Below are 26,483 nucleotides of genomic sequence, written 5' to 3'. Positions count from 1 at the left end.
CCTCTTGGAGAAACAACTTTCCATAGGTACTTTTTCTCTATGCAGAAACATGCTTGAAATGCATAGGGAAAGCTAAAAACAATAAACGGTCATACTGAAACTGGCAGTTAAGCCAGAACCAGGATTGCCCTACCCCTTTGTAGGGTGGATTGTACCCTACACACCTGCAGAGTTTCAGCCTCCTAGCTTTTTCCCTCTTGGAGAAAAACAACTTTCCATAGGTATTTTTCTCTATGCAGAAACATGCTTGAAATGCATAGGAAAGCTAAAAACAATAAGCGGTCATACTGAAACTGGCAGTTAAGCCAGAACCAGGATTGCCCTACCCCTTTGTAGGGTGGATTGTACCCTACACACCTGCAGAGTTTCAGCCTCCTAGCTTTTTCCCTCTTGGAGAAAAACAACTTTCCATAGGTATTTTTCTCTATGCAGAAACATGCTCAAAATGCATAGGGAAAGCTAAAAACAATAAGCGGTCATACTGAAACTGGCAGTTAAGCCAGAACCAGGATTGCCCTACCCCTTTGTAGGGTGGATTGTACCCTACACACCTGCAGAGTTTCAGCCTCCTAGCTTTTTCCCTCTTGGAGAAAAACAACTTTCCATAGGTATTTTTTCTCTATGCAGAAACATGCTTGAAATGCATAGGAAAGCTAAAAACAATAAGCGGTCATACTGAAACTGGCAGTTAAGCCAGAACCAGGATTGCCCTACCCCTTTGTAGGGTGGATTGTACCCTACACACCTGCAGAGTTTCAGCCTCCTAGCTTTTTCCCTCTTGGGGAAAAACAACTTTCCATAGGTATTTTTCTCTATGCAGAAACATGCTTGAAATGCATAGGGAAAGCTAAAAACAATAAGCGGTCATACTGAAACTGGCAGTTAAGCCAGAACCAGGATTGCCCTACCCCTTTGTAGGGTGGATTGTACCCTACACACCTGCAGAGTTTCAGCCTCCTAGCTTTTTCCCTCTTGGAAAAACAACTTTCCATAGGTATTTTTTCTCTATGCAGAAACATGCTTGAAATGCATAGGAAAGCTAAAAACAATAAGCGGTCATACTGAAACTGGCAGTTAAGCCAGAACCAGGATTGCCCTACCCCTTTGTAGGGTGGATTGTACCCTACACACCTGCAGAGTTTCAGCCTCCTAGCTTTTTCCCTCTTGGAGAAAAACAACTTTCCATAGGTATTTTTCTCTATGCAGAAACATGCTTGAAATGCATAGGAAAAGCTAAAAACAATAAGCGGTCATACTGAAACTGGCAGTTAAGCCAGAACCAGGATTGCCCTACCCCTTTGTAGGGTGGATTGTACCCTACACACCTGCAGAGTTTCAGCCTCCTAGCTTTTTCCCTCTTGGAGAAAAACAACTTTCCATAGGTATTTTTCTCTATGCAGAAACATGCTTGAAATGCATAGGGAAAGCTAAAAACAATAAGCGGTCATACTGAAACTGGCAGTTAAGCCAGAACCAGGATTGCCCTACCCCTTTGTAGGGTGGATTGTACCCTACACACCTGCAGAGTTTCAGCCTCCTAGCTTTTTCCCTCTTGGGGAAAAACAACTTTCCATAGGTATTTTTTCTCTATGCAGAAACATGCTTGAAATGCATAGGAAAGCTAAAAACAATAAGCGGTCATACTGAAACTGGCAGTTAAGCCAGAACCAGGATTGCCCTACCCCTTTGTAGGGTGGATTGTACCCTACACACCTGCAGAGTTTCAGCCTCCTAGCTTTTTCCCTCTTGGAGAAAAACAACTTTCCATAGGTATTTTTTCTCTATGCAGAAACATGCTTGAAATGCATAGGGAAAGCTAAAAACAATAAGCGGTCATACTGAAACTGGCAGTTAAGCCAGAACCAGGATTGCCCTACCCCTTTGTAGGGTGGATTGTACCCTACACACCTGCAGAGTTTCAGCCTCCTAGCTTTTTCCCTCTTGGAGAAAAACAACTTTCCATAGGTATTTTTTCTCTATGCAGAAACATGCTTGAAATGCATATCGAAAGCTAAAAACAATAAGCGGTCATACTGAAACTGGCAGTTAAGCCAGAACCAGGATTGCCCTACCCCTTTGTAGGGTGGATTGTACCCTACACACCTGCAGAGTTTCAGCCTCCTAGCTTTTTCCCTCTTGGAAAAACAACTTTCCATAGGTATTTTTTCTCTATGCAGAAACATGCTTGAAATGCATAGGGAAAGCTAAAAACAATAAGCGGTCATACTGAAACTGGCAGTTAAGCCAGAACCAGGATTGCCCTACCCCTTTGTAGGGTGGATTGTACCCTACACACCTGCAGAGTTTCAGCCTCCTAGCTTTTTCCCTCTTGGAGAAAAACAACTTTCCATAGGTATTTTTCCCTATGCAGAAACATGCTTGAAATGCATAGGAAAGCTAAAAACAATAAACGGTCATACTGAAACTGGCAGTTAAGCCAGAACCAGGATTGCCCTACCCCTTTGTAGGGTGGATTGTACCCTACACACCTGCAGAGTTTCAGCCTCCTAGCTTTTTCCCTCTTGGAGAAAAACAACTTTCCATAGGTATTTTTTCTCTATGCAAAAACATGCTTGAAATGCATAGGGAAAGCTAAAAACAATAAACGGTCATACTGAAACTGCCAGTTAAGCCAGAACCAGGATTGCCCTACCCCTTTGTAGGGTGGATTGTACTCTACACACCTGCAGAGTTTCAGCCTCCTAGCTTTTTCCCTCTTGGAAAAAACAACTTTCCACACGTATTTTTTCTCTATGCAGAAACATGCTTGAAATGCATAGGGAAAGCTAAAAACAATAAACGGTCATACTGAAACTGGTAGTTAAGCCAGAACCAGGATTGCCCTACCCCTTTGTAGGGGGGATTGTACCCAACACACCTGCAGAGTTTCAGCCTCCTAGCTTTTTCCCTCTTGGAAAAAAACAATTTTCCATAGGTATTTTTTCTCTATGCAGAAACATGCTTGAAATGCATAGGGAAAGTTAAAAAAAAAAAACAGTCATACTGAGATTGGCAGTTAAGCCAGAACCAGGATTGCCCTACCCCTTTGTAGGGTGGATTGTACCCTACACACCTGCAGAGTTTCAGCCTCCTAGCTTTTTCCCTCTTGGAGAAAAACAACTTTCCATAGGTATTTTTCTCTATGCAGAAACATGCTTGAAATGCATAGGGAAAGCTAAAAACAATAAACGGTCATACTGAAACTGGCAGTTAAGCCAGAACCAGGATTGCCCTACCCCTTTGTAGGGTGGATTGTACCCTACACACCTGCAGAGTTTCAGCCTCCTAGCTTTTTCCCTCTTGGAGAAAAACAACTTTCCATAGGTATTTTTCTCTATGCAGAAACATGCTCAAAATGCATAGGGAAAGCTAAAAACAATAAGCGGTCATACTGAAACTGGCAGTTAAGCCAGAACCAGGATTGCCCTACCCCTTTGTAGGGTGGATTGTACCCTACACACCTGCAGAGTTTCAGCCTCCTAGCTTTTTCCCTCTTGGGGAAAAACAACTTTCCATAGGTATTTTTTCTCTATGCAGAAACATGCTTGAAATGCATAGGGAAAGCTAAAAACAATAAGCGGTCATACTGAAACTGGCAGTTAAGCCAGAACCAGGATTGCCCTACCCCTTTGTAGGGTGGATTGTACCCTACACACCTGCAGAGTTTCAGCCTCCTAGCTTTTTCCCTCTTGGAGAAAAACAACTTTCCATAGGTATTTTTCTCTATGCAGAAACATGCTTGAAATGCATAGGAAAGCTAAAAACAATAAGCGGTCATACTGAAACTGGCAGTTAAGCCAGAACCAGGATTGCCCTACCCCTTTGTAGGGTGGATTGTACCCTACACACCTGCAGAGTTTCAGCCTCCTAGCTTTTTCCCTCTTGGAGAAAAACAACTTTCCATAGGTATTTTTTTCTCTATGCAGAAACATGCTTGAAATGCATAGGGAAAGCTAAAAACAATAAGCGGTCATACTGAAACTGGCAGTTAAGCCAGAACCAGGATTGCCCTACCCCTTTGTAGGGTGGATTGTACCCTACACACCTGCAGAGTTTCAGCCTCCTAGCTTTTTCCCTCTTGGAAAAAAACAACTTTCCTTAGGTATTTTTTTCTATGCAAAAACATGCTTGAAATGCATAGGGAAAGCTAAAAACAATAAGCGGTCATACTGAAACTGGCAGTTAAGCCAGAACCAGGATTGCCCTACCCCTTTGTAGGGTGGATTGTACCCTACACACCTGCAGAGTTTCAGCCTCCTAGCTTTTTCCCTCTTGGAGAAAAACAACTTTCCATAGGTATTTTTTCTCTATGCAAAAACATGCTTGAAATGCATAGGGAAAGCTAAAAACAATAAGCGGTCATACTGAAACTGGCAGTTAAGCCAGAACCAGGATTGCCCTACCCCTTTGTAGGGTGGATTGTACCCTACACACCTGCAGAGTTTCAGCCTCCTAGCTTTTTCCCTCTTGGAAAAACAACTTTCCATAGGTATTTTTTCTCTATGCAGAAACATGCTTGAAATGCATAGGGAAAGCTAAAAACAATAAGCGGTCATACTGAAACTGGCAGTTAAGCCAGAACCAGGATTGCCCTACCCCTTTGTAGGGTGGATTGTACCCTACACACCTGCAGAGTTTCAGCCTCCTAGCTTTTTCCCTCTTGGAGAAAAACAACTTTCCATAGGTATTTTTCTCTATGCAGAAACATGCTCAAAATGCATAGGAAAGCTAAAAACAATAAACGGTCATACTGAAACTGGCAGTTAAGCCAGAACCAGGATTGCCCTACCCCTTTGTAGGGTGGATTGTACCCTACACACCTGCAGAGTTTCAGCCTCCTAGCTTTTTCCCTCTTGGAGAAAATCAAGTTTCCATAGGTATTTTTCTCTATGCAAAAACATGCTTGAAATGCATAGGGAAAGCTAAAAACAATAAGCGGTCATACTGAAACTGGCAGTTAAGCCAGAACCAGGATTGCCCTACCCCTTTGTAGGGTGGATTGTACCCTACACACCTGCAGAGTTTCAGCCTCCTAGCTTTTTCCCTCTTGGGGAAAAACAACTTTCAATAGGTATTTTTCTCTATGCAGAAACATGCTTGAAATGCATAGGGAAAGCTAAAAACAATAAACGGTCATACTGAAACTGGCAGTTAAGCCAGAACCAGGATTGCCCTACCCCTTTGTAGGGTGGATTGTACCCTACACACCTGCAGAGTTTCAGCCTCCTAGCTTTTTCCCTCTTGGAGAAAAACAACTTTCCATAGGTATTTTTCTCTATGCAGAAACATGCTTGAAATGCATAAGGAAAGCTAAAAACAATAAGCGGTCATACTGAAACTGGCAGTTAAGCCAGAACCAGGATTGCCCTACCCCTTTGTAGGGTGGATTGTACCCTACACACCTGCAGAGTTTCAGCCTCCTAGCTTTTTCCCTCTTGGAAAAACAACTTTCCATAGGTATTTTTCTCTATGCAGAAACATGCTTGAAATGCATAGGGAAAGCTAAAAACAATAAGCGGTCATACTGAAACTGGCAGTTAAGCCAGAACCAGGATTGCCCTACCCCTTTGTAGGGTGGATTGTACCCTACACACCTGCAGAGTTTCAGCCTCCTAGCTTTTTCCCTCTTGGAAAAAAACAACTTTCCATAGGTATTTTTCTCTATGCAGAAACATGCTTGAAATGCATACGGAAAGCTAAAAACAATAAGCGGTCATACTGAAACTGGCAGTTAAGCCAGAACCAGGATTGCCCTACCCCTTTGTAGGGTGGATTGTACCCTACACACCTGCAGAGTTTCAGCCTCCTAGCTTTTTCCCTCTTGGAAAAACAACTTTCCATAGGTATTTTTCTCTATGCAGAAACATGCTTGAAATGCATAGGGAAAGCTAAAAACAATAAGCGGTCATACTGAAACTGGCAGTTAAGCCAGAACCAGGATTGCCCTACCCCTTTGTAGGGTGGATTGTACCCTACACACCTGCAGAGTTTCAGCCTCCTAGCTTTTTCCCTCTTGGAAAAACAACTTTCCATAGGTATTTTTCTCTATGCAGAAACATGCTTGAAATGCATAGGAAAAGCTAAAAACAATAAGCGGTCATACTGAAACTGGCAGTTAAGCCAGAACCAGGATTGCCCTACCCCTTTGTAGGGTGGATTGTACCCTACACACCTGCAGAGTTTCAGCCTCCTAGCTTTTTCCCTCTTGGAGAAAAACAACTTTCCATAGGTATTTTTCTCTATGCAGAAACATGCTTGAAATGCATAGGAAAGCTAAAAACAATAAGCGGTCATACTGAAACTGGCAGTTAAGCCAGAACCAGGATTGCCCTACCCCTTTGTAGGGTGGATTGTACCCTACACACCTGCAGAGTTTCAGCCTCCTAGCTTTTTCCCTCTTGGAAAAACAACTTTCCATAGGTATTTTTTCTCTATGCAGAAACATGCTTGAAATGCATAGGGAAAAGCTAAAAACAATAAACGGTCATACTGAAACTGGCAGTTAAGCCAGAACCAGGATTGCCCTACCCCTTTGTAGGGTGGATTGTACCCTACACACCTGCAGAGTTTCAGCCTCCTAGCTTTTTCCCTCTTGGAGAAAAACAACTTTCCATAGGTATTTTTTCTCTATGCAAAAACATGCTTGAAATGCATAGGGAAAGCTAAAAACAATAAGCGGTCATACTGAAACTGGCAGTTAAGCCAGAACCAGGATTGCCCTACCCCTTTGTAGGGTGGATTGTACCCTACACACCTGCAGAGTTTCAGCCTCCTAGCTTTTTCCCTCTTGGAAAAACAACTTTCCATAGGTATTTTTTCTCTATGCAGAAACATGCTTGAAATGCATAGGGAAAGCTAAAAACAATAAACGGTCATACTGAAACTGGCAGTTAAGCCAGAACCAGGATTGCCCTACCCCTTTGTAGGGTGGATTGTACCCTACACACCTGCAGAGTTTCAGCCTCCTAGCTTTTTCCCTCTTGGAGAAAAACAACTTTCCATAGGTATTTTTCTCTATGCAGAAACATGCTTGAAATGCATAGGAAAGCTAAAAACAATAAGCGGTCATACTGAAACTGGCAGTTAAGCCAGAACCAGGATTGCCCTACCCCTTTGTAGGGTGGATTGTACCCTACACACCTGCAGAGTTTCAGCCTCCTAGCTTTTTCCCTCTTGGAGAAAAACAACTTTCCATAGGTATTTTTCTCTATGCAGAAACATGCTCAAAATGCATAGGAAAGCTAAAAACAATAAGCGGTCATACTGAAACTGGCAGTTAAGCCAGAACCAGGATTGCCCTACCCCTTTGTAGGGTGGATTGTACCCTACACACCTGCAGAGTTTCAGCCTCCTAGCTTTTTCCCTCTTGGAGAAAAACAACTTTCCATAGGTATTTTTTCTCTATGCAGAAACATGCTTGAAATGCATAGGGAAAGCTAAAAACAATAAGCGGTCATACTGAAACTGGCAGTTAAGCCAGAACCAGGATTGCCCTACCCCTTTGTAGGGTGGATTGTACCCTACACACCTGCAGAGTTTCAGCCTCCTAGCTTTTTCCCTCTTGGAGAAAACAACTTTCCATAGGTATTTTTCTCTATGCAAAAACATGCTTGAAATGCATAGGGAAAGCTAAAAACAATAAGCGGTCATACTGAAACTGGCAGTTAAGCCAGAACCAGGATTGCCCTACCCCTTTGTAGGGTGGATTGTACCCTACACACCTGCAGAGTTTCAGCCTCCTAGCTTTTTCCCTCTTGGAGAAAAACAACTTTCCATAGGTATTTTTCTCTATGCAGAAACATGCTTGAAATGCATAGGGAAAGCTAAAAACAATAAACGGTCATACTGAAACTGGCAGTTAAGCCAGAACCAGGATTGCCCTACCCCTTTGTAGGGTGGATTGTACCCTACACACCTGCAGAGTTTCAGCCTCCTAGCTTTTTCCCTCTTGGAGAAAAACAACTTTCCATAGGTATTTTTCTCTATGCAGAAACATGCTCAAAATGCATAGGGAAAGCTAAAAACAATAAGCGGTCATACTGAAACTGGCAGTTAAGCCAGAACCAGGATTGCCCTACCCCTTTGTAGGGTGGATTGTACCCTACACACCTGCAGAGTTTCAGCCTCCTAGCTTTTTCCCTCTTGGAGAAAAACAACTTTCCATAGGTATTTTTTCTCTATGCAGAAACATGCTTGAAATGCATAGGGAAAGCTAAAAACAATAAACGGTCATACTGAAACTGGCAGTTAAGCCAGAACCAGGATTGCCCTACCCCTTTGTAGGGGGGATTTACCCTACACACCTGCAGAGTTTCAGCCTCCTAGCTTTTTCCCTCTTGGAGAAAAACAACTTTCAATAGGTATTTTTCTCTATGCAAAAACATGCTTGAAATGCAAAAAGAAAGCTAAAAACAATAAACGGTCATACTGAAACTGGCAGTTAAGCCAGAACCAGTATTCCCCTACCCCTTTGTAGGGTGGATTGTACCCTACACACCTGCAGAGTTTCAGCCTCCTAGCTGTTTCCCTCTTGGAGAAAAACAACTTTCCACACGTATTTTTTCTCTATGCAGAAACATGCTCAAAATGCATAGGGAAAGCTAAAAACAATAAACGGTCATACTGAAACTGGCAGTTAAGCCAGAACCAGGATTCCCCTACCCCTTTGTAGGGTGGATTGTACCCTACACACCTGCAGAGTTTCAGCCTCCTAGCTGTTTCCCTCTTGGAGAAAAACAACTTTCCACACGTATTTTTTCTCTATGCAGAAACATGCTCAAAATGCATAGGGAAAGCTAAAAACAATAAACGGTCATACTGAAAATGGTAAGTTTGCAAGCCGAAAATAGTGTCTCCCTGTGGTCTGGAAAAAGCAGCTTCTCCTGCCTCTATGGTTCTTTTTTCAGGTTCTGCATTTTTATTGTTAAACATCACATTTTGTATTTTTGCATGCATATTGTGTGATCTGACACATTCCAAACCTCTATTTTGTCGTTCTGTTAGCATATTTTCATTTTTTGCACCAAACAAAACATTTTGTTCAACACTACATGCATTGGATGTCTGCCGCGGTTGTATGACAGTTTGCAAGCCAGAAATAGTGCCTACCGCTGGGCAGGGAAATGCGGCTTCTCCCGCCTCTATGGATCTCGTTTCTGTTTCTATATTATCACTGTTAAATATCACATTTTGTATTATTGCATACATATTATGAGATCTGACACTCTCTAATCTTGTTGTTTGTGAATATTTAGGCATATTCTCAGTATTTGCACTTAAAAAAACACTTTGTTTAACATTACATACATTTGATGAAATCGGCGGTTGTATGACAGTTTCTAAGACCAAAATAGTGTCTCCCTGCGGGCAGGAAAATGTAGCTTCTCCTGCCTCTATGGAGCTTTTTCTCGTTCTTTATTTACAGTGTTATAAGCAACATTTTTAACATTTTCATTAATATTCTGTGATCGGAAGTCATTCAATCCTATTTTGACAACATTTAGGCTCATGCTTTCATTTTTTTTTCTCTATGCAAAAACATGCTTGAAATGCATAGGGAAAGCTAAAAACAATAAATGGTCATACTGAGATTGGCAGTTGAGCCAGACCCAGGATTGCCCTACCCCTTTGTAGGGTTGATTGTACCCTACACACCTGCAGGGTTTCAGCCTCCTAGCTTTTTCACTCTTGGAGAAAAACAACTTTCCATAGGTATTTTTTCTCTATGCAAAAACATGCTTGAAATGCATAGGGAAAGCTAAAAACAATAAACGGTCATACTGAAACTGGCAGTTAAGCCAGAACCAGGATTGCCCTACCCCTTTGTAGGGTGGATTGTACCCTACACACCTGCAGAGTTTCAGCCTCCTAGCTTTTTCCCTCTTGGAGAAACAACTTTCCATAGGTATTTTTCTCTATGCAAAAACAAGCTTGAAATGCATAGGGAAAGCTAAAAACAATAAGCGGTCATACTGAAACTGGCAGTTAAGCCAGAACCAGGATTGCCCTACCCCTTTGTAGGGTGGATTGTACCCTACACACCTGCAGAGTTTCAGCCTCCTAGCTTTTTCCCTCTTGGATTAAAACAACTTTCCATAGGTATTTTTCTCTATGCAGAAACATGCTTGAAATGCATAGGGAAAGCTAAAAACAATAAGCGGTCATACTGAAACTGGCAGTTAAGCCAGAACCAGGATTGCCCTACCCCTTTGTAGGGTGGATTGTACCCTACACACCTGCAGAGTTTCAGCCTCCTAGCTTTTTCCCTCTTGGAGAAAAACAACTTTCCATAGGTATTTTTCTCTATGCAGAAATATGCTTGAAATGCATAGGAAAGCTAAAAACAATAAGCGGTCATACTGAAACTGGCAGTTAAGCCAGAACCAGGATTGCCCTACCCCTTTGTAGGGTGGATTGTACCCTACACACCTGCAGAGTTTCAGCCTCCTAGCTTTTTCCCTCTTGGAAAAACAACTTTCCATAGGTATTTTTCTCTATGCAGAAACATGCTTGAAATGCATAGGGAAAGCTAAAAACAATAAACGGTCATACTGAAACTGGCAGTTAAGCCAGAACCAGGATTGCCCTACCCCTTTGTAGGGTGGATTGTACCCTACACACCTGCAGAGTTTCAGCCTCCTAGCTTTTTCCCTCTTGGAAAAACAACTTTCCATAGGTATTTTTTCTCTATGCAAAAACATGCTTGAAATGCATAGGGAAAGCTAAAAACAATAAGCGGTCATACTGAAACTGGCAGTTAAGCCAGAACCAGGATTGCCCTACCCCTTTGTAGGGTGGATTGTACCCTACACACCTGCAGAGTTTCAGCCTCCTAGCTTTTTCCCTCTTGGAAAAACAACTTTCCATAGGTATTTTTCTCTATGCAGAAACATGCTTGAAATGCATAGGGAAAGCTAAAAACAATAAGCGGTCATACTGAAACTGGCAGTTAAGCCAGAACCAGGATTGCCCTACCCCTTTGTAGGGTGGATTGTACCCTACACACCTGCAGAGTTTCAGCCTCCTAGCTTTTTCCCTCTTGGAGAAAAACAACTTTCCATAGGTATTTTTTCTCTATGCAGAAACATGCTTGAAATGCATAGGGAAAGCTAAAAACAATAAACGGTCATACTGAAACTGGCAGTTAAGCCAGAACCAGGATTGCCCTACCCCTTTGTAGGGTGGATTGTACCCTACACACCTGCAGAGTTTCAGCCTCCTAGCTTTTTCCCTCTTGGAGAAAAACAACTTTCCATAGGTATTTTTTCTCTATGCAGAAACATGCTTGAAATGCATAGGGAGTTAAATCCACGTTTATTAATATATTCAATAAAAGAAACATTACAGTACAGGTAAATAAAACATTACATGAGTTACATATATTGGCACCACTGTGCCCTTATTTAGGTTACATTAAGAATATGAAAAAGAAAAAAAGAATAGCTACATGTAAAACAAATTATCTAACTATAAATTGTACATATCCATGTTGCGTTAACCAAAATTTTAACTTTTTAAGCATAACTGAAATAGGATACTTTTGAGAAGACCTATTCTCATAACATCTGGCTGTCCAGAGAAGATACAGACATGAAACTAATAAAAAATCTAACTTCTGAACATTTTCATTCCAATACAGTCCATAATCTCCATATAAGATCTTGCTCATGGAAAGCGGAAACAAAGTCTGGACCCTAAAAAAACGCCTTACCTGTGCCCAGAAGGTTACTGCTCTTGGGCAATGCAAAAAGACATGTGGAGAGTCTTCAGGAGCAGTGCAACCTAAGCGGCGGCATATCCTATCCTCTGCTTGCCTAAAGGGCAGGGATGCTCTTACCGGCAATTTATTTAACGAAGCCCTCCATAACAAATCACTCCACTGTGGAATATCTTTATATCTAACACGTCTTCGACGAAGACCGTGCAATTGCATTGGGGTGTACCCTGAGAAACCATCTACCCAAACAAAATTGGTCATTGTTACAGAATACCAAACCGTGCGGGGTGAGGTTATAGATAGAGTGGGGATCTGATATTTCATTACAACCAATTGAATGTCCTGTAATTCTTGGGAATCCACGCCTCTGGTTCGTTTTCCATGCAATAACTTATCCCAAAAGGGAAAGTTAGTTGTATACGTCAAAGCTCCAACCAAGGAAGTTTCCTTACTTTTTAAGTGAACCCATAAGAAATGCAAAAACTGAATTTGGAGAAATAGGATCGGATGATGTAAAGCCAATCCACCTTTTGTTGAGGGAGAATACACCACTCCTCTCCTGACTGGATTTAGTTGAGAGGCCCAAAAGAAATTAAAACATTGCTTCAACACTAACGCCATCCAGGCCATAGGAAAGAAATATACCGTGAAAACATATTGAAGCTTTGGAATAAAAAAGGTATTTAACATAAATACCCTCTTTGCATACGTCATGGGAAAGGTCGCCCAAAACTTCATTCTGGCCAAGGCCAACTGCACCAACTGAAAACATTTTTCTTTCACAAATGGAATAGTTCCAAACGGGACTCCCAAAACAGTGACTCCTTCTGTACTGAATGGAATCTGTTGGGTAGAGAATAATGAAGTAGGAGAAGCCGTAAAACCTGCCGACTTTGTCAAGTTAAGAGATAGACCCACATAGGAAAACAATGGTAACAACGTATTATAAAATTGTGCATTAAATACCCCTCTATCTTCCGCTAAATAAGTGATATCATCGGCATATGAAAAGAGTCGCGGAGTCAAAATTCCCAAACAGTTATATGAATGGGGAGGTAAACATAATGTCTTCCTAAATTGCAAAAACACTGCACTCACCACCAATGCGAGTAAAAAAGCGCTAAGTGGGCATCCTTGTCTAATTCCGCAACGCAACCGTACCTCCTTTCCAACCCATCCATTAATCACCGGCGTTACGGTAGAATAAGCATGTAAAGTTCGAAGACATTTACAAAAACTTTCACCAAAACCATACGCAGCAATAATCGCATTTAAAGCAGAATGAGACACATTGTCGAAAGCTTTTGCAATATCAGCGGTAACCACCAAAGAAGGGGGGTGAACAGCCACAAATGAGACTATTTGTTTAACTGTATGCAAAATCTCTGCCATTGATCGGCCTGGAACACCATACACACCAGATTCCAAAATTTGAGGTAAAATCGTCCGTAACCGCAATTGTAATACCTTTGTAAATAGCTTGTAGTCAGTATTACAAAGCGCTATAGGACGCCAATTAGACAAGGAGGCACGGTCCCCCTTTTTCCAAATGAAATGAATCGCAGTTGACAATGGCACACCATCCACAAATCCATTCATCAACCAATCATTAAACAATGCTACCAAACATTTAAGGCAATCTGGGGGCAACAGAGTATAAAAAGCATATGGGATACCATCTGGGCCCGGCGCTGTATCTTTTTTGGCTAGCTGATGTAAAGCCTCCTGTACCTCTTCCAACTGAATCTCCCTCTCCATTTTCGCTTTCAAAGCTGCTGGCATAGGAAACATTCCCCAATTTTGTAGAAAGGGTCCCTTATCAATATATTGTTCCTTCAAATATTTATTAGCTATGCCTAACATCCCCCTCTGATTATTGCATAACCGGCCCTGGGAATCTCTCAAGCAGCGCATTAAGCTGTGCTTGTTCCCCACCTTTCTAGTCAAAAAGGGAAGACAGTGGTCCGCTTTTCCTTGAGTCGATCTAGCTAATCTTTGCAATTGAGAATGAACCCTAGACAACGCTAAAGTATACATTTCTTTTAAATACAACAAAACATTAGAGACATTTGACCTAGACACAGCAACATAGTTGTCATATGCATCATTTGTCCATTGTTTAAGACATATATGATATCTATGAGACATCCATTCATACCGATCTTTCACCTTGGTTTTCATATCCACCCACCAGTCTTGTGTGGTAGAATACATGGAGCGCAATGTACAATGATCCTGCCACAATTCGTCCAATATGCACTTCCATATGTCCAATTTCAGCAGAGCCGGAGCCATGCGAAAGTGTCCACGTCCTGCAGATACTCTTAAAGTACTTCCAAAAGTGTAAGTTAGTGCGGTATGATCTGTAAAACATAACAACTCTGACGTCATGGATTTGCAAGTTAAAGATGGAGAATGCAAACAATAGTCTATGGAAGTGCGATGATCTCCCCGATGATAAGTGTACGCTGGTGAGGGGGCTAACTTTAACGAGGCATCTGCCATTATCTTCCAGCATACCCGAACATCTCGTTCCTGACTCTTCGGGCCTGTCAACAAATGAGAGTTAAAGTCCCCCACCACTATGACTGGGAAAGAAGTCATGACAAACGGTGAGAGCATGCGAAACATACGACATCTGTCCTCAGTGTCCAGTAATCCATAAAGAACTATCACCCTGAAAAACTGTTGTTGTACTTTGACATCTATAAGTAGTAAACGGCCTGGTATAATGTGGGCAACATCCCGTATTTGTACTTCTGAAGAGTCGTATAGTATCAAAATACCTGAGTGTACATCCAGTCCTTTGGACCAAACATGGTGTTTCCCCCAAGCTGTAGTAATTTGTAGTACATGATCATCAGTCAATAATCCTGTGTCTAATAGGCACAGCATGGAAAAGTTTAAAGTCATAATCCAATTTAAAACCAAGGCTCTTTTTCGCAACGAACATACTGAATTGACATTGCAAGACGTCAACAAAAATTCAGCCATGATCATTGGTATGTACTGCTTTCCCCACCTTCTTTTTGCCTATGAAGCTAGTTTTACGGGAAGACTTTGACCTACCTGTACGTGGTTTCTTTTTTCCGACCACCTTCCATGATGGCCCGTCTTTGACCTTTGTGTTATCAGCATCGTCTGAGCCATCTTCTATGTCGTCAGAGATAATCAATAGGTCCACTTCTGCTTCATCAGGTAGAGGAGTAGCTTGTAACTGCGCATCCTGTGAGAAGGATTCGCCCTCCTGCGAATTTTCTTCTTGAGAACCCTCAGAAAATAGTAGTGGTGAATCCTCCTGAGGTAGAGGGGCTAAGGCGTCCTCCCTCGGGGGCATCGTCTTCGGGGCCGCTGTAGGTTTGGGTTGTACTTCCGTGGAAGCTTCCTTCTGTGTAATTGGTGGAAAGTCCGCTGGTACCGTCTCTGCTACCTGTAGAGGGGCACAAGGTTCAAATGGCTGTGAGTCCTGTGCTATATCCGTCATTGTGCAGCGTTCTTCTGGAACCACTGGAGACATGAATGCATCACAAGCTGACGTAGCATGTCGTCCTGAGCACAACATGCAAAAAGTCTTGCAGTCCCGGGCAAAATGATCTCTTTGTCCACATCTGGAACACTTTTTTGCGGGACAGTCGGACACCACATGCGTGAAGTCACCGCAGAAATAGCAAGTACGGGGCTGTCCGGCATAACGCAGGACACCCCGATGCCCCATCACAAAGCATACGCCCGGTATGTGGGTAGGTCCGGTATCTGTCAGCTTAAAATCAACAGTCGCCGTCCATCCGCAGTCCCACGCTCCTCCGGCCGCTTCATCACAAGACTTCTCCAAGGACAGCACTGTATCGACATGTCTCAGTAAATACTGTTTGATCTGCTCGGGGTCCAATTGTATCGTTCGGAAGTGTATTGATACCTTCCTCCGAAATTGCACATTGACTTTGAGCAATCGATACTTCGCCACAGATGGAATGTCCCCTTTCGCCAAGAAACTGGCCTGAAAGCGAAGCGCCATTACCTGTGTTTCGAAAAATATTTCTCCCACCGACTCCCGTCCCCAATGTAACAGGGCACAGATGGTGGGAAGTGGGAATCCCAATGGCTTTAAAAGATCGTTCCAGATGTCCGCCCTGCTTGTGGGCGCTCCCGAAGCCGTTTGTACCTTGACAGAAGGCTTGTGAACGATGCGAAATCTTTGCGGTGGTATGGCATCCTGTATTGTCGCTGCCGTTGCCCTTGCATATGAAAGACCCTCTCCTTGCCTCCCTTCAATTTCTTCCCTAGGAGTAGAAGCCACTTCTTCCTGTATTTCCGAATGCGGTCCGGAAAAACGACGTTGTTTTGTCGATCTTGCTCTTGTATAATCTGGCATGGAGTCACCATCCCCTCCTCTCTTTAAGGAAACATCACGGCCCCCGTCAGCATGGATGGAAGAGGAGGTACCTGTTTCTCTCATCTCTGTCATACACAAAGGTGAAGCAATCACCGAGGAGCGTTCCCGTGTTGTTCTTTGCTCCCGCGCCATATATGGCGGGATGACAGACAACCTCTGCTGATTGTCTTGCCTGAAGTGTGCCTCATTTCGTTCCTGTTGTAAGTGGTCAGCAGCCATAGCATCATTAGTGCCATCGTTGGTGCTCCAGTCGGTATACGCTACCTGCACCATTCTCCTTTCTGTAGAATCCCCTCCTGAAAAAACATTGTGCGTTCCTTTTGTCACGCCATCTGATATTATTTTAATCGAATTAGCAGGTGCACCTACCTGCTTATCTAGTCCCCTCTGCGCATTTGGACTTGTATGGCCCTTTACTGAGTCAGAAGGCTCCTTGTATGCAGCTGGGGGTGCTGCGAGACCATCTCCCTGTGTCGCACCTTCCACCTGCCTCATCTGTCCCTTGTCCTGCTTCTGTGTGGTTTCTGCAGTAATATTTAGGCCGACCGAGCCCATCCCTTTAAAGCGACCTTCTTTTATGGCTACATCGTCGGGAGAATGCGAGGGATCTGTGGATAGGTGTAGATCCAGCCCTTCTATGCTTGATAATTGTGTGGAACGGCGTTCGGAGCCCAAGGATGCACCGTTAACCTCATCGGAATGTGAGAAAAAGGATGATGAAGTTTCGCTCATCTGGCCGTCATCCGTGTCTCTTCCGCTATCTTCCCGACTCACTTTTGATGATATTGAACCTGCCGCCTTCCTTTGGTTGTGTTGCAAAGCACTTTGTCCTATTTTATCCCCTTTCCGGTGTTCATTAAGTCCTGAAAAGTTGTCATGTTGTTCCCGTGAGGTCGCTAGTTGTAAGGAGTTGTCCGAAGTTGAGTTTTTCCTTTCCCGACCTTCCTTCTGGAAATTATGGCCTGTATTTGCTTGAATTATCATCGTTTCTCTTTGTATCTGTTGTAGATACATTGCAGAGTGGCTCGCAACTGTTTTTACATTAGCGATGTTAGGGGATTTCCCTGACATCGCAAAATTATGTTTAAAGCCATTTACCGGTTGGTTTGAAGCACCAGAAGCCCGAAATGAGAGCCCTGAGAAGGGCTGCTGTAAATTTAGCTCGATGGGGCTCGCCAGTTCCATCTCCTCGGCCCAACTTAACAAGGAAGTAGTTGGGAGCTGTCGTTCTTGCCGAGATCGGTCTGAAACTTCTTGTAGTTGTTCTCCATCGTCTTGGACATTCATTTCCATCAATTCTGAAGTCGAAATGGAGCTGAATCCCTGGGAATCGTCGTCAGTAGCAGCTGCAAAGGCAGCATGATCGCTTTTTACACCCTCCATGCTAGGGAAAGCTAAAAACAATAAACGGTCATACTGAAACTGGCAGTTAAGCCAGAACCAGGATTGCCCTACCCCTTTGTAGGGTGGATTGTACCCTACACACCTGCAGAGTTTCAGCCTCCTAGCTTTTTCCCTCTTGGAGAAAAACAACTTTCCATAGGTATTTTTTCTCTATGCAGAAACATGCTTGAAATGCATAGGGAAAGCTAAAAACAATAAACGGTCATACTGAAACTGGCAGTTAAGCCAGAACCAGGATTGCCCTACCCCTTTGTAGGGTGGATTGTACCCTACACACCTGCAGAGTTTCAGCCTCCTAGCTTTTTCCCTCTTGGAGAAAAACAACTTTCCATAGGTATTTTTCTCTATGCAGAAACATGCTTGAAATGCATAGGGAAAGCTAAAAACAATAAACGGTCATACTGAAACTGGCAGTTAAGCCAGAACCAGGATTGCCCTACCCCTTTGTAGGGTGGATTGTACCCTACACACCTGCAGAGTTTCAGCCTCCTAGCTTTTTCCCTCTTGGAGAAAAACAACTTTCCATAGGTATTTTTTCTCTATGCAGAAACATGCTTGAAATGCATAGGGAAAGCTAAAAACAATAAACGGTCATACTGAAACTGGCAGTTAAGCCAGAACCAGGATTGCCCTACCCCTTTGTAGGGTGGATTGTACCCTACACACCTGCAGAGTTTCAGCCTCCTAGCTTTTTCCCTCTTGGAGAAAAACAACTTTCCATAGGTATTTTTTCTCTATGCAGAAACATGCTTGAAATGCATAGTGAAAGCTGAAACCACGCACGTTTATTAATATATTCAATAAAAGGAACATTACAGTACAGGTAAATAAAACATTACATGAGTTACATATATTGGCACCACTGTGCCCTTATTTAGGTTACATTAAGAATATGAAAAAGAAAAAGAGAATAGCTACATGTAAAACAATTTATCTAACTATGAATTGTACATATCCATGTTGCGTTAACCAAAATTTTAACTTTTTAAGCATAACTGAAATGGGATACATTTGAGAAGACCTATTCTCATAACATCTGGCTGTCCAGAGAAGATAAAGACATGAAACTAATAAAAAATCTAACGTCTGAACATTTTCATTCCAATAAAGTCCATAATCTCCATATAAGATCTTGCTCATGGAAAGCGGAAACAAAGTCTGAACCCTAAAAAATCGCCTTACCTGTGTCCAGAAGGTAACTGCTCTTGGGCAATGCAAGAAGACATGTGCAGAGTCTTCAGGAGCAGAACAACCCAATCGGCGACATATCCTATCCTCTACTTGCCTAAAGGGCAGGGATGCTCGTACCGGCAATTTGTTTAGCGAAGCCCTCCATAACAAATCACTCCACTGTGGAATATCTTTATATCTAACACGTCTTCGACGAAGACCATGCAATTGCATTGGAGTATACCCTGAGAAACCATCTACCCAAACAAAATTATTCATTGTTTCAGAATACCAAACCGTTCGGGGTGAGGCTATAGAAAGAGTGGGGATCTGATACTTCATTACAACCAATTGAATGTCCTGTAATTCTTGGGAATCCAGGCCTCTGGATCGTTTTCCATGCAACAACTTATCCCAAAAGGGGAAGTTAGCTGTATACGTCAAAGCTCCAACCAAGGAAGTTTCCTTACTCTTTAAGTGAGCCCACAAGAAATGCAAAAACTGAATCTGGAGAAATAGGATCGGATGATGTAAAGCCAATCCACCTTTTGTTGAGGGAGAATACACCACTCCTCTCCTGACTGGATTCAGTTGAGAAGCCCAAAAGAAATTAAAACATTGCTTCAACACTAACGCCATCCAGGCCATAGGAAAGAAATACACCGTGAAAACATATTGAAGCTTTGGAATAAAAAAGGTATTTAGCATAAATACCCTCTTTGCATACGTCATGGGAAAGGTCGCCCAAAACTTCATTCGGGCCAAAGCCAACTGCACCAACTGAAAACATTTTTCTCTCACAAACGGTATAGTTCCAAAAGGAACTCCCAAAACAGTGACTCCTTCTGTACTGAATGGAATCTGTTGGGTAGAGAATAATGAAGTAGGAGAAGCCGTAAAACCTGCCGACTTTGTCAAGTTAAGAGATAGACCCACATAGGAAAACAATGGTAACAACGTATTATAGAATTGTGCATTAAATACCTCTCTATCTTCCGCTAAATAAGTGATATCATCAGCATATGAAAAGAGTCGCGGGGTCAAAATTCCCAAACAGTTATATGAATGGGGAGGTAAACATAATGTCTTCCTAAATTGCAAAAACACTGCACTCACCACCAATGCGAGTAAAAAGGCGCTAAGCGGACATCCTTGTCTAATTCCACAACGCAACCGTACCTCCTTACCAACCCATCCATTAATCACCGGCGTTACAGCAGCAGAATAAGCATGTAAAGTACGAAGACATTTACAAAAACTTTCACCAAAACCATACGCAGCAATAATCGCATTTAAAGCAGAATGAGACACATTGTCGAAAGCCTTTGCAATATCAGCGGTAACCACCAAAGAGGGGGGGTGAACAGCCACAGATGAGACTATTTGTTTAACTGTATGCAAAATCTCTGCCATTGATCGGCCTGGAACACCATACACACCAGATTCCAAAATTTGAGGTAAAATCGTCCTTAACCGCAATTGTAATACCTTTGTAAATAGCTTGTAGTCAGTATTACAAAGCGCTATAGGACGCCAATTAGACAAGGAGGCACGATCCCCCTTTTTCCAAATGAAATGAATCGCAGTTGACAATGGCACACCATCCACAAATCCATTCATCAACCAATCATTAAACAATGTTACCAAACATTTAAGGCAATCTGGGGGCAACAGGGTATAAAAAGCATATGGGATACCATCTGGGCCCGGCGCTGTATCTTTTTTTGCTAGCTGATGTAAAGCCTCCTGTACCTCTTCCAACTGAATCACCCTCTCCATTTTCGCTTTCAAAGCTGCTGGCATCGGAAACATTCCCCAATTTTGTAGAAAAGGTCCCTTATCAATATATTGTTCCTTCAAATATTTATTAGCTATGCCTAACATCCCCCTCTGATTATTGCATAACCGACCCTGGGAATCTCTCAAGCAGCGCATTAAGCTGTGCTTGTTCCCCACCTTTCTAGTCAAAAGGGAAGACAATGGTGCGGTTTCCTTGAGTCGATCTAGCTAATCTTTGCAATTGGGAATGAACCCTAGACAACGCTAAAGTATACATTTCTTTTAAATACAACAAAACATCAGAGACATTTGACCTAGACACAGCAACATAATTGTCATATGCATCATTTGTCCGTTGTTTAAGACATATATGATATCTATGAGACATCCATTCATACCGATCTTTCACCTTGGTTTTCATATCCACCCACCAGTCTTGTGTGGTAGAATACATGGAACGCAATGTACAATGATCCTGCCACAATTCGTCCAATATGCACTTCCATATGTCTAATTTCAGCAAAGTCGGAGCCATGCGAAAGTGTCCACGTCCTGCAGATACTCTTAAAGTACTTCCAAAAGTGTAAGTTAGTGCGGAATGATCTGTAAAACATAACAACTCAGAAGTCATAGATTTACAAATTAAAGATGGAGAATGCAAACAATAGTCTATGGAAGTGCGATGATCTCCCCGATGATAAGTGTACGCTGGAGAAGGGGCTAACTTTAACGAGGCATCTGCCATTATCTTCCAGCACACCCGAACATCTCGTTCCTGACTCTTCGGGCCTGTCAACAAATGGGAGTTAAAGTCCCCCACCACTATGACTGGAAAAGAAGTCATGACAAACGGTGAAAGCATGCGAAACATACGACATCTGTCCTCAATGTCCAATAATCCATAAAGAACTATCACCCTGAAAAACTGTTGTTGTACTTTGACATCTATAAGTAGTAAACGGCCTGGTATAATGTGGGCAACATCCCGTATTTGTACTTCCGAAGAGTCGTATAGTATCAAAATACCTGAGTGTACATCCAGTCCTTTGGACCAAACATGGTGTTTCCCCCAAGCTGTAGTAATTTGTAATACATGATCATCAGTCAATAATCCTGTGTCTAACAGGCACAGCATGGAAAAGTTTAAAGTCATAATCCAATTTAAAACCAAGGCTCGTTTTACTTAGCGAACATACTGAATTGACATTGCAAGACGTCAACAAAAATTCAGCCATGATCATTGGTATGTACTGCTTTCCCCACCTTCTTTTTACCTATGAAGCTAGCTTTACGGGAAGGCTTTGACCTACCTGTACGAGGTTTCTTTTTTCCGACCACCTTCCATGATGGCCCGTCTTTGACCTTCGTGTTATCAGCATCGTCTGAGCCATCTTCTATGTCGTCAGAGACAATCAATAGATCCACCTCTGCTTCATCAGGAAGAGGAGTAGCTTGTAACTGCGCATCCTGTGAAAAGGATTCACCCTCCTGCGAATTTTCCTCTTGAGAACCATCAGAAAATAGTAGTGGTGAATCCTCCTGTGGTGGGGGGGCTAAGACGTCCTCCCTCGGGGGCATCGTCTTCGGGACCGATGTAGGTTTGGGTTGTACTGCCGTGGATACTTCTTTCTGTGTAATTGGTGGAAAGTCCGCTGATACAGTCTCTGCTACCTTTGGGGGAGCACAAACTTCAAATGACTGTGAGTCCTGTGCTATATCCGACATTGTACTGCGCTCCTCTGGTACCACTGGAGACATGAACGCATCACAAGCTGACGTGGCATGTCGTCCGGAGCACAACATGCAGAAAGTCTTACAGTCCCGGGCAAAATGATCTCTTTGTCCACATCTGGAACACTTTTTTGCTGGACAGTCGGACACCACATGCGTGAAGTCACCACAGAAATAGCAAGTACGGGGCTGTCCTGCATAACGTAGGACACCCCGATGCCCCATCACAAAGCAAACGCCCGGGATGTGGGTAGGTCCGGTATCTGTCAGCTTAAAATCAACAGTCGCCGTCCATCCGCAGTCCCACGCTCCACCGGCCGCTTCATCACAAGACTTCTCCAAGGACAGCACTGTATCGACATGTCTCAGTAAATACTGTTTGATCTGCTCAGGGTCCAGTTGTATCGTTCGGAAGTGTATTGATACCTTCCTCCGAAATTGCACATTGACTTTGAGCAATCGATACTTCGCCACAGATGGAATGTCCCCTTTCGCCAAGAAACTGGCCTGAAAGCGAAGCGCCATTACCTGTGTTTCGAAAAATATTTCACCCACCGACTCCCGTCCCCAATGTAACAGGGCACAGATGGTGGGAAGTGGGAATCCCAATGGCTTTAATAGATCATGCCAGATGTCCGCCCTACTTGTGGGCGCTCCCGAAGCCGTTTGTACCTTGACAGAAGGCTTGTGAACGATGCGAAATCGTTGCGGTGGTATGGCATCCTGTATTGTCGCTGCCGTTGCCCTTGCATATGAGAGGCCCTCTCCTTGCCGCCCTTCAATTTCTTCCCTAGGAGAAGGAGCCACTTCTTCCTGTATGTCCGAATGCGGTCCCGAAAACCGACGTTGTTTTGTTGATCTTGCTCTTGTGGAATCTGGCATGGAGTCACCATCCCCTCCTCTCTTTAAGGAAACATCACGGCCCCCGTCAACGTGGATGGAAGAGGAGGTACCTGTTTCTCTCATGTCTGTCATGCACAAAGGTGAAGCAGTCACCGAGGAGCGTTCTCGTACTGTTCTTTGCTCCCGCGCCATATATGGCGGGATGACAGACAACCTCTGCTGATTGTCTTGCCTGAAGTATGCCTCACTTCGTTCCTGTTGTGAGTGGTCAGCAACCATAGCATCGTTCGTACCATCGTTGGTGCTCCAGTCGGTATAGGCTACCTGCACCATTCTCCTTTCTGTAGAATCCCCTCCTGAAAATACATCGTGCGTCCCTTGTGACGCGCCATCTGGTATTATTTTAAATAAATTAGCAGGTGCACCTACCGGCTTATTTAGTCCCCTCTGCGCATTTGTACTTGTATAGCCCGTTACTGGATCAGAAGGCTCCGTGTATGCAGCTGGGGATGCGGCAAGACCGTCTCCCTGTGCCGCACCTTCCACCTGCCTTATTTGTCCCTTGTCCTGCTTCTGTATGGATTTCGTAGTAGTATTTAGGCTTACCGTGCCCATCGTTTTCATGCGCCCTTCCTTTATGGCTAAATCGTCGGAAGAATGAGAGGAAGCTGTGGATATGTGTAAATCCAACCCTTCTATGCTGGATAATTGTGTAGAACGGCGATCGGAGCCCAAGGACGCACCTTTAACATCATCGGAAGGTGAGAAAAAGGATGATGAAGTTTCACTCATCTGGCCGTCATCCGTGTCTCTTCCGCTATCTTCCCGACTCACTTTCAATGGTGTTGAACCTGTTACCTGCCTTTGGTTGTGTCGCAAAGCACTTTGTCCCATTCTATCCCCTTTCCGTTGTTCATCAAGTCCTGAAGAGTTGTCATGTAGTTCCCGTGAGGTCGCTAGTTGCAAGGAGTTGTCCGAAGTTGAATTTTTCCTTTCCCGACCTTCCTTCTGTAAATTATGGCCTGTATTTGCTTGAATCAGCATCGTTTCTCTTTGTATCTGTTGTAGATACATTGCAGAGTGACTCGCAACTGTTTCTGCATTAGCGATGTTAGGGGATTTCCCGGACATCGCAAAATTTTGTTTAAAGCCGTTTGCAGGCTGGTTGGAAGCACCAGAAGCCCGAAATGAGAGCCCTGAGAAGGGCTGTTGTAAATTTAGCTCGATGGGGCTCGCTAGTTCCATCTCCTCGGCCCAACTTAACAAAGAAGTAGTTGGGAGCTGTCGTTCTTGCCGAGATCGGTCTGAAACTTCTTGTAGTTGTTCTCCATCGTCTTGGACATTCATTTCCATCAATTCTGAAGTTGAAATGGAGCTAAATCCCTGGGAATCGTCGTCAGTAGCAGCTGCAAAGGCAGCATGATCGCTTTTTACACCCTCCATCATAGGGAAAGCTAAAAACAATAAACGGTCATACTGAAACTGGCAGTTAAGCCAGAACCAGGATTGCCCTACCCCTTTGTAGGGTGGATTGTACCCTACACACCTGCAGAGTTTCAGCCTCCTAGCTTTTTCCCTCTTGGAGAAAAACAACTTTCCATAGGTATTTTTTCTCTATGCAAAAACATGCTTGAAATGCATAGGAAAGCTAAAAACAATAAACGGTCATACTGAAACTGGCAGTTAAGCCAGAACCAGGATTGCCCTACCCCTTTGTAGGGTGGATTGTACCCTACACACCTGCAGAGTTTCAGCCTCCTAGCTTTTTCCCTCTTGGAGAAAAACAACTTTCCATAGGTATTTTTCTCTATGCAGAAACATGCTTGAAATGCATAGGAAAAGCTAAAAACAATAAACGGTCATACTGAAACTGGCAGTTAAGCCAGAACCAGGATTGCCCTACCCCTTTGTAGGGTGGATTGTACCCTACACACCTGCAGAGTTTCAGCCTCCTAGCTTTTTCCCTCTTGGAGAAAAACAACTTTCCATAGGTATTTTTTCTCTATGCAGAAACATGCTTGAAATGCATAGGAAAGCTAAAAACAATAAACGGTCATACTGAAACTGGCAGTTAAGCCAGAACCAGGATTGCCCTACCCCTTTGTAGGGTGGATTGTACCCTACACACCTGCAGAGTTTCAGCCTCCTAGCTTTTTCCCTCTTGGAGAAAAACAACTTTCCATAGGTATTTTTCTCTATGCAGAAACATGCTTGAAATGCATAGGGAAAGCTAAAAACAATAAACGGTCATACTGAAACTGGCAGTTAAGCCAGAACCAGGATTGCCCTACCCCTTTGTAGGGTGGATTGTACCCTACACACCTGCAGAGTTTCAGCCTCCTAGCTTTTTCCCTCTTGGAGAAAAACAACTTTCCATAGGTATTTTTCTCTATGCAGAAACATGCTCAAAATGCATAGGAAAGCTAAAAACAATAAACGGTCATACTGAAACTGGCAGTTAAGCCAGAACCAGGATTGCCCTACCCTTTGTAGGGTGGATTGTACCCTACACACCTGCAGAGTTTCAGCCTCCTAGCTTTTCCCTCTTGGAGAAAAACAACTTTCCATAGGTATTTTTTCTCTATGCAGAAACATGCTTGAAATGCATAGGGAAAGCTAAAAACAATAAACGGTCATACTGAAACTGGCAGTTAAGCCAGAACCAGGATTGCCCTACCCCTTTGTAGGGTGGATTGTACCCTACACACCTGCAGAGTTTCAGCCTCCTAGCTTTTTCCCTCTTGGAGAAAAACAACTTTCCATAGGTATTTTTTCTCTATGCAGAAACATGCTTGAAATGCATAGGGAAAGCTAAAAACAATAAACGGTCATACTGAAACTGGCAGTTAAGCCAGAACCAGGATTGCCCTACCCTTTGTAGGGTGGATTGTACCCTACACACCTGCAGAGTTTCAGCCTCCTAGCTTTTTCCCTCTTGGAGAAAAACAACTTTCCATAGGTATTTTTCTCTATGCAGAAACATGCTTGAAATGCATAGGAAAGCTAAAACAATAAACGGTCATACTGAAACTGGCAGTTAAGCCAGAACCAGGATTGCCCTACCCTTTGTAGGGTGGATTGTACCCTACACACCTGCAGAGTTTCAGCCTCCTAGCTTTTTCCCTCTTGGAGAAAAACAACTTTCCATAGGTATTTTTTCTCTATGCAGAAACATGCTTGAAATGCATAGGGAAAGCTAAAAACAATAAACGGTCATACTGAAACTGGCAGTTAAGCCAGAACCAGGATTGCCCTACCCCTTTGTAGGGTGGATTGTACCCTACACACCTGCAGAGTTTCAGCCTCCTAGCTTTTCCCTCCTCTTTGGAAAAACAACTTTCCAGGTTATTTTTCTCTATGCAGAAACATGCTTGAAATGCATAGGGAAAGCTAAAAACAATGGGTTAACCAAACGGTTTTTTCCCCGGGGGGTTGCCCACCCCCTTT

This window comes from Protopterus annectens, chromosome 7.part0, assembly GCF_019279795.1.
Source record: "Protopterus annectens isolate FY-2018-M chromosome 7.part0, PAN1.0, whole genome shotgun sequence".
Classification (NCBI taxonomy): domain Eukaryota; kingdom Metazoa; phylum Chordata; order Ceratodontiformes; family Protopteridae; genus Protopterus; species Protopterus annectens.
This window is presented reverse-complemented; position numbering follows the sequence as displayed.